This window comes from Rhinichthys klamathensis, unplaced genomic scaffold (genome assembly GCF_029890125.1).
Source record: "Rhinichthys klamathensis goyatoka isolate OS25496 unplaced genomic scaffold, OSU_Roscu_1.1 h1tg000114l_1, whole genome shotgun sequence".
Taxonomy (NCBI): Eukaryota; Metazoa; Chordata; class Actinopteri; order Cypriniformes; family Leuciscidae; genus Rhinichthys; species Rhinichthys klamathensis.
In genome coordinates, this window is record NW_026606651.1 from 1,725,360 (window position 1) to 1,733,741 (window position 8,382).

The window sequence follows — 8,382 nt, forward strand, 5'->3', positions numbered from 1 at the left end:
GATTACTTTCCATGTTCTTATAATGGAACACAGAAAAGTGAAGTGGTCAAAAAGAATTTCTAAAGCCTGCGTGGGCTTTTTCTCACATCGAGTTTCTGGTTTTCCCTCGCAAAATCTTGAGGCGCAGGCCCTAGTCTAGAATAGAATGAGGAAGACATGAGTAAATTAGGCTACATTTGTGTAATGAAATGCTTTATCTCTTTCCTGTTGCAATTTTGCAATAGATAATTTGCAATTTATTAATTCAGTAAGTCGTGTATCACTTTTATCCAAAGGGAATTACAGTACAGTAAACTGCATTATGCTCATGACAATTCGTTTACGTTTTGAAGTATCGGTGCACTAAAAAAATGCTGGGTTGTTTTTTAAACCCAAATGCTGGGTTCAGTGCCTGCTGGGTGTTTTATTGGGTTATTTATTTATATTTTTAACTAGTACTGGGTAGTTTTTCTGTTACTCAGTTGCTGGGTCATACCTACTCAGCCTGTAACCCAATGTTGGGTAGTCTGTGACTGTGCCAAACCGGTTAAAGTCCCCGTGAACCGGAAGTTGCAAACGACTTTTCTCCAGCGTTGTGACATATTTCCGAGAGAAACGGAATACTAAATGAGGCAAAATAGTGGGCGTGGCTTTTTCCCCAACTAGCACCTGATTGGATCTAGAAAAGTAGGTGTTTTCATTCAGCCTGTCTACTGTCAGTTGGAAGGGCGTGATTACGGATGTTAAGAAGACGCCCAAACCGTCAAACCTATACGTCATCAGGGAAGGTCCTCCAATGCAGAGGGGAGGGGAAATTTCAGATTTTGATTAAAGATTACGAAGCCAAAACATTTTTTTTGTGTGGATTGACTTGCATGGATGAATTGTTTACCACAAAACGATCAATTTAGGCAAACAAAGTAAGTATGGTCAATTTTGAATTCATGGGGACTTTAACACTGGATAACTTTGTCAACATTTTATTTTCTGTTCTGAGGGTAACTTCCTGAATGAAATCAAGGTTTTTATTACAATGTATTCCTATCAAATTATTACTGTACAAAGAGGAAAATGTCTGTAGTCTCACATTTTACCTTTTCTTGTTTACATTTAAATAACAGCTAACATCCGCTGGGAACGCTAGCCGAACGATGAGCCAGCGCCACCACGACCTTTCACCTCCCGCCAAACGAATACGCGACCAGAGCTAAAACGCGACACGACAAGTTGCCGTGAGCTCCACTGACTATATAATAGGAGTGCTGTTGATCTAGTGCGAATTGAATAAAAACATATTGTATTTTAACTAGGGCTGTCAAATGATTAATCACGATTAATCACATCCAAAATAAAAGTTTGTGTTTACATAATATATGTGGGTGCACTGTGTATAATTATTTTGTATATATGTAAATAGACACACATGCATGTATATTTAAGAAAAAAAATATTATTTATATATAAAATATTTATATTTATATATAATATAAATTATTTATAAATCTATGTACAGTATACATGAAAATATTTCTTAATTATATACAAGCATGTGTGTGTATTTATATATATAAAATAATTATACACAGTGCACCCACATATATTATGTAAACAAAAACTTTTATTTTGGATGTGATTAATCACGATTAATCATTTGACAGCCCTAATTTTAACTGTTCCTGTCAGAGATTTTAGAGTGCATTATTATTATTTAAAATGAAAGACCTTCAATATCAAATTGACTGACCCAGCACTGTCAAAAAACAACCCAGCAAATGGGTTAATGTACAAAACCCAACAAGCTGGGTAAAATAACCCAGCATCTGTTCTGTCCAATATTTACCCAGTGCTGGGTTGCCAAATAACCCAGAAATTGTTGTTTTTAACCAATCATGTTTTATAGTGTGGCGAATTCGTACGACCTGCATATACCTTTTTACTTGGCACTTATACTAAATGGGTAAAAAATGCAATAAATAGGCTTAGTTTTGGAGCCAAATGTTGGAGTTGGAATAAATACCAGGTTTTTTTTTTTTTTTTTTTGATAAATAAAAGCCAAATGCTTGATCATTTTACAGCCACATCATTTTCGTTATGCATTATTTGTTTTGGTTGTTTAAAAACACACAAATTTTTATCCGATTACTCGATTAATCGATCGATTAAGTGCTAGATTAATCGATTACAAAAAGAATCGATAGCTGCAGCCCTAATTCAATCTGTTCACGCTCAACTGAGGGTTGGGCTCCCAGCTAATAGGGAACACTATTACTGCATGTTTTACTGTATTTTCGATCAAATAAATGCAGCCTTAGTGAGCATAGACTTCTTTAAAAAACAAAATCCTAATTATTTCAAACTTTTGACTGGTAATATTATGCTATATAGTGTATACACAAAAGGAGGACCTGAAAAGGCTCTTTGTCATCCAATACAAGTATGTTTTGGTTATCTATTCCAAAAGAGTCACTGCTAAAAAAAATGAAACGGACTGTTCAATGTATGCGGTACTAAGTTTATCACTTGGTCAATCATTCTGGGTCAACTTGAGGTTTAAACCTACAAACTTACAGCTTCCAGTGCAGATTGTCAACCAGACCACAAAACTTGCATTATATTATTAATACAATACTTAGTGTATTGTACAGTATGTCTCTTCTCAAGAGCATCTCCAATTAATCATCCAACTTTGAATAGGAAGTGACTTATAAGGGGATAGATACATTCTGTGCATCTCCCACTGGATATTCACAGGAACTCATTTTTGTGTGACATCACATCTAGGTTATGACAAACACAGTCACAACAATTCAACAGAAAGCATGTGACATTATGCCTGTACGTATATGTATTTTAATATATGCATGGGATGATAAAACGGACACAACATAATATGTTTGTAACAAAGGACCCAAACTTTGCAGCGACAAAGTCACAAAGCATCACATTACATTGACATTCGAGGCAGCGTATATGCAACATAAATTTTCACCGACTCAAGTCTAAAAGTAAAATCAGGGATTTCATAGGATTTAATCACACATCACATGATCAGAACATTGCATTAGATGTGTTGTCATCAACAGTGATTATTAGTACTGGCATCCCAAACACTTCAGATTTAGCTACAGCCCATTAAGAGTCTAAGCGTCCATCACATGTTCATTCGAACTCAGGGAAACATCCACCAGCATGACATGTCATACTTATCAGAGCATAATCATCCACAAAGAAGATAAGCATTTTTACGTCTTGGGTTTAATTGAAAGTGTTTGTAAGATTTGTGTGTGTGATATATCCGACACATTTCCTTTCTTGTGACTAAGCAGTCACAGGCATATAAAAGATGGAAAGTTGACAGATTTGACTTTGAAAACGTAGCATACTCTGAAGAGTTTGCTCTAGCACCGAGAGTTACTGTGAACACTGTGAATTTTCATCATGGATCCAAAACCAGGTCAGTTAAATCTGTAATTCTTTTGTAAGAACTAGTTTACTTGCATGACAGTTTAAGCCTGACATCAACCAATGTACTTTTCTTTTTAGGACTTCTGATTTGGTGTTTTTTTACGATGATCCAGACAGGTGGAGGGTGTAATGTTAAAAGCCGCATAAACCTCACCAAGCTTAGAATGGGAAAAATATTGTACGCTTTTGTAAGTATCAATCTTTTCCTGTATTTAGTGAGATAGAAATGCTGATGAGTTTGCTCAAGAGATACATTACATTAGAACACTGAATTTATGCCACACTTTACAATGTCTGAATGCCATTGCATCGTATGAAATATCAAACCAACAAATGATTCTACATTTTTGCCCTGTGAACATTTACCAATTTTTACTGGATATATATGAAGTTCTCACAGTGTCCTATAGCAGAGATTGCAACTTGGTGTAAGATTTACTTTGAAACCATTTCCCATTGAAATTGAAATTTTGAAGTAAAAAGGGGTGACATACTCCAATAATCTTCGTTTTATTTACAACTTCGAAAACTAATTTTTTACAGAATATTATGACTGTTGAATTACAACCATATTTTTAAAGTGATAAGACACTTTTTAAAGTGATAAGACACTTTTTAAAGTGATAAGACATTTTTATGTGATTAGTGATAACATATTTAAGTGATAAGACATTTATTTTTATAACACGTTATGTATTTGCATTCCATCTACACTATGATAATGATAATGATGATGATGATGAACACTAACATATATGTAGCTGTCCGAAAGATTCTGAGATATTTCTTTCTGGAGTTCAGTATTATTTCTCTATCATTACATGGTATTTTGTTTCATTAGATGGGTAACATTTTACAATGTGGTTTCATTTGTTAACATTAGTTAATGTATTAACTAACGAGCAATACATTTGTTACTGTATTTGTTCATCTTTGTTAATGTTCGTTAATTCAAATCCAGCTGTTCATTGTTTGTTCATGTTACTCCACAGTGCATTAACTAATGTTAACAAATACAACTTCTGATTTTAATAATGTATTAGTAAATGCTCAAATTGACATTAGCAAAGATTAATAAATGCTGTAGAAGTGCAGTTTATTATGTTAACTAATGAAACCTTATTGTGAAGTGTTGCCATAAGATGGTTTAACAGGACATAGCAGCTTTTTTAAACTATTTAAAACCATCTCCCTCTCTTTCTCTTCAGCTCTTAGCAAACGGAAATGACATTGGACCATGGGCGGAACCAATTTCAGAGCTTGACTTGAAGAACTCGACCACTGAAGAGAAAAGGCACAGAGCTCAATGCGGACTTCACTACATGCAAGAGGCAGTTAAGCTGATACGTAAACACCAAAGTGAGCTAAATAGTACCGCGAATCCCATACCTAACGAAATCGACGTTGACTTAAAGCATACCAGTGCCTGTGTTGCACATGCAATAGGTCCATGCACAAAAGGGACAAAGAAGCCCGTCTTCTCACATACAAATACATATGAAAAAAAACAGTGGGGCTCTGCTGTTCTTAAGATCTCTGTAGACTTTCTGGATGAGTTGAAGAACTTCATCAACCATACATGAAATAATTCAAACCGAGACATGCTTGACGCCAAAAAAAACTAGTCCATATTATTTGTCAACTGCACTTATTAATTTATGAAAGATTTTATCCATTTTCAATATTTTGTATTTTAAGCTAAAAGAAATCTACATAATTGTATTTATATTATTGTTACTTCATCTATATTGTTGTGCATCATAATTCAATAGAATAAATTATTTATTAAATATATTTTTGCACTTTTCAATTTTTTGTATGTTGTGTAAGATATATTGTCACTCTATTTAACATGAAAAATTGTATATTAATGTTACTTCATATGTTGTCAATACAATACAACAATAAACTTTTTGTTACAAATTCTCATAGCCATGTGTTAAATCCTCAGAATGTTAATTGCACAAGCGGGAAGCAGGTGGTCGACTCAATCTTATTGCTAAGTCTGCAGTGGGATAATACTATAGTCTCAAGTGACCGTCATTAATCAAACTGTCATATGCGGCCATGAAAAACTTGAGCTTGTTAATTTTCTAATTTCAGTGCAGATGTTTTTTTCTTTTTCTTTTGGAATAATCAGGATGATTAATTGTTTAATAGTAGGCATGTATCCCCAAATGATTTCTTTATTTTGGCCGTTGGCAATTTTTGAAAACTATGTTTACTGAACAGTACACCAGTATTTGGAAGGTAAATATCCACGTTATTTTTAAGTTAAGAGCGGGTGCGGCTATTTGTAACTTGAATGTGTCAAGGCTTCTGGTCTCATTTGTTTCCAGTTATTTTAGATGTACAAAAACTGTTTGTTATGCTGCTTTATATTGCAAATTTCATATTATTTCAATTTATTACCGTAGTCATAAACACACTGGTTTGTAGCGCAAATTATTTTACCATTAACAGCATTTTAATATTCTTCTGGTCGGGTTAGTTGTTACATACCCTGGGGTGAGATGTAACATTATATACACCAGGGTGATATGTATAAAATAATTTTAAAAAGAAATTGATTTAGAAAGCTTTTTATTCAACACGTTACAACTAACCCAAAGTCTTGTAGTAGCCATGAACTAGCTCACCTTACAGCTAAAAGCCAAAACAACTTGCATGAAAAATATCTTCACAGAAACGCAATAAACAATTTAACTTGATGAGTTTACCTACAAAGCAGGAATTGCCATAACAAAAAGACCAGAGACCCGTTTTGATATAATGCAAGCCAAAATATATTTTCTTTTTATGCTCATAAGATTTCACAACAAAGATCCATGTCCACAAGTCATCTTTTAAATTACGACTGAAACTTGACAAAGATACGTGAGCAATGGACCGTATGTTCTAGCAGTGAATTTATACTTCCACTTTCACAATGAGTTAACATTGCTCAGATTAGGGCTTGACAATCTTCAGTTATAAACGGGGGCGCAAATGACCTTAAGTAAATTTGAGGAAGAAGAAAGAAATGCTTGAGATATTTTAGGTGGTTTAAAATGGAAATCCATGAATTGCATGTTGAATTGCAACATTTGTGGCATAATGTCAACTATCACTGTAAAAATGGTGCAGAAATTTTTTAAAGTAATGTTTGATCTGTGAAGTCAATTCCGTGGTGGGACTGCTGTTTTAAATAGATGAACGTAGTTTTTTATCACAAGCAGCCTACATCTGTGTTTGAATTTTCTCTATGTGAAACATCCTTCTCTGTATTCGTTTAATGGGTTTACATGGGATGCGTCTCAATCAGCTCCTAGTCCAATAGTTAGGGCAATGATCAAAGAGTCTGACGTCTTAAAGGGATAGTTCACTTTGAAATTTATTTTTGTTATGTTTTAGCTTACCTCAAGGGCATCCAAGATGTAGATGTCTTTGTTTCTGCAGTAGTTTCAATTTTGATATTTTTAGGTCAAACCGTTCTTGTCTGTCAGTCATATAATGCAGGTCTATGGTCACCACCTCAAAGAGCATACACAGAGAAGTCCAAATTAAACATGATTTAATGACTCGTAAATGTAAGTACACATTGATGGCCTAAGACACGAAACGAGCGGTTTGTGTGAGAAAACGAACAGTATTTATATCGTTTTTACCTCTTGTAAACACAGCCACGTCCAAGTGATCTGAGGGCGCGGGCGCTTCGGTCTGTGCGTTACAAGAGGTAAAAACGATATAAATACTGTTCGTTTTCTCACACAAACCGCTCGTTTCGTGTCTTAGGCCATCAATGTGTACTTACATTTACGAGTCATTAAATCCTGTTTAATTTGGACTTCTCTGTGTATGCTCTTTGAGGTGGTGACCATAGACCTGCATTATATGACTGACAGACAAGAACGGTTTGACCTAAAAATATCAAAATTGAAAATACTGCGGAAACAAAGACACCTACATCTTGGATGCCCTTGAGGTAAGCTAAAACATACCAAAAATTTATTTCAAAGTGAACTATCCCTTTAAGGGCTGTCTCGCTTGCAAAATCCTACCAGTGCACTGAAACCTTTGCTCTCTAAAAAGTCCCACAATGCACCCTGAAAACTAGGGAGCATTGATGCTCACTATGGCTGAATCCGAAATCGCACCCTAAACCCTCAATCAATATTTCCTGCGTTAGTCCACTAATACAGTTCACTCGATTGAGTGAATGAAAACGAGTACATCAGCTTGATATCATTCATTGGATTAAATGAGTGCACTCGAAAACGTCCACTTTGCTTTTCGGACACCACTGCAAATGGCTGTTCCCTAATAATGCCTTATTTGAGGGTAAAAGGGGTGATTTTGGATTCAGTCTGTTTCCCTAATGGAAGTTCTGAAGCCAACTTAACTACACATAATGATACGCGACCGATGTTTTTTATTTTTAAATACAAACCATTATTCAATTATATTTCAGCATAAACATACATTGCTAGACAGGAAATTAACATAATCTAGCAAACATTTATAATTTATTTACGGCTGGAATGTTCCATGTATATGTAACAAGCAAAGTATTTATCATAATGTGCTTAAAAAAAAAAAAAAAAAATACTGTCAGAAAGATAGCAGTTCAATGAGGATGTTGTCATGTCGGTGGAAATAGAGTCATCAGTGTCCCAGTCACATTTAAGTAACATATAGTAGTTCACATCCAAGGTCGTACAAATCTGAGCTCACACATACCCTGGGTGTGAGGGGTGCTGCTGTCGAAACATCTGAGGTGCTTTCACGGTTTCCATGAGTGTTTTAGCATGAAGCAATGACTCTTTATGGAATCCCACTCAAAGATAAAATTAGCCAGGCTACACATATGTGGCCTAATCTAGAAATGGGCGGACTCTTTGATGAGATGTTCATCACTGATGAGGTAAAAATAGATACTATGCACATATGCAGTGTAAA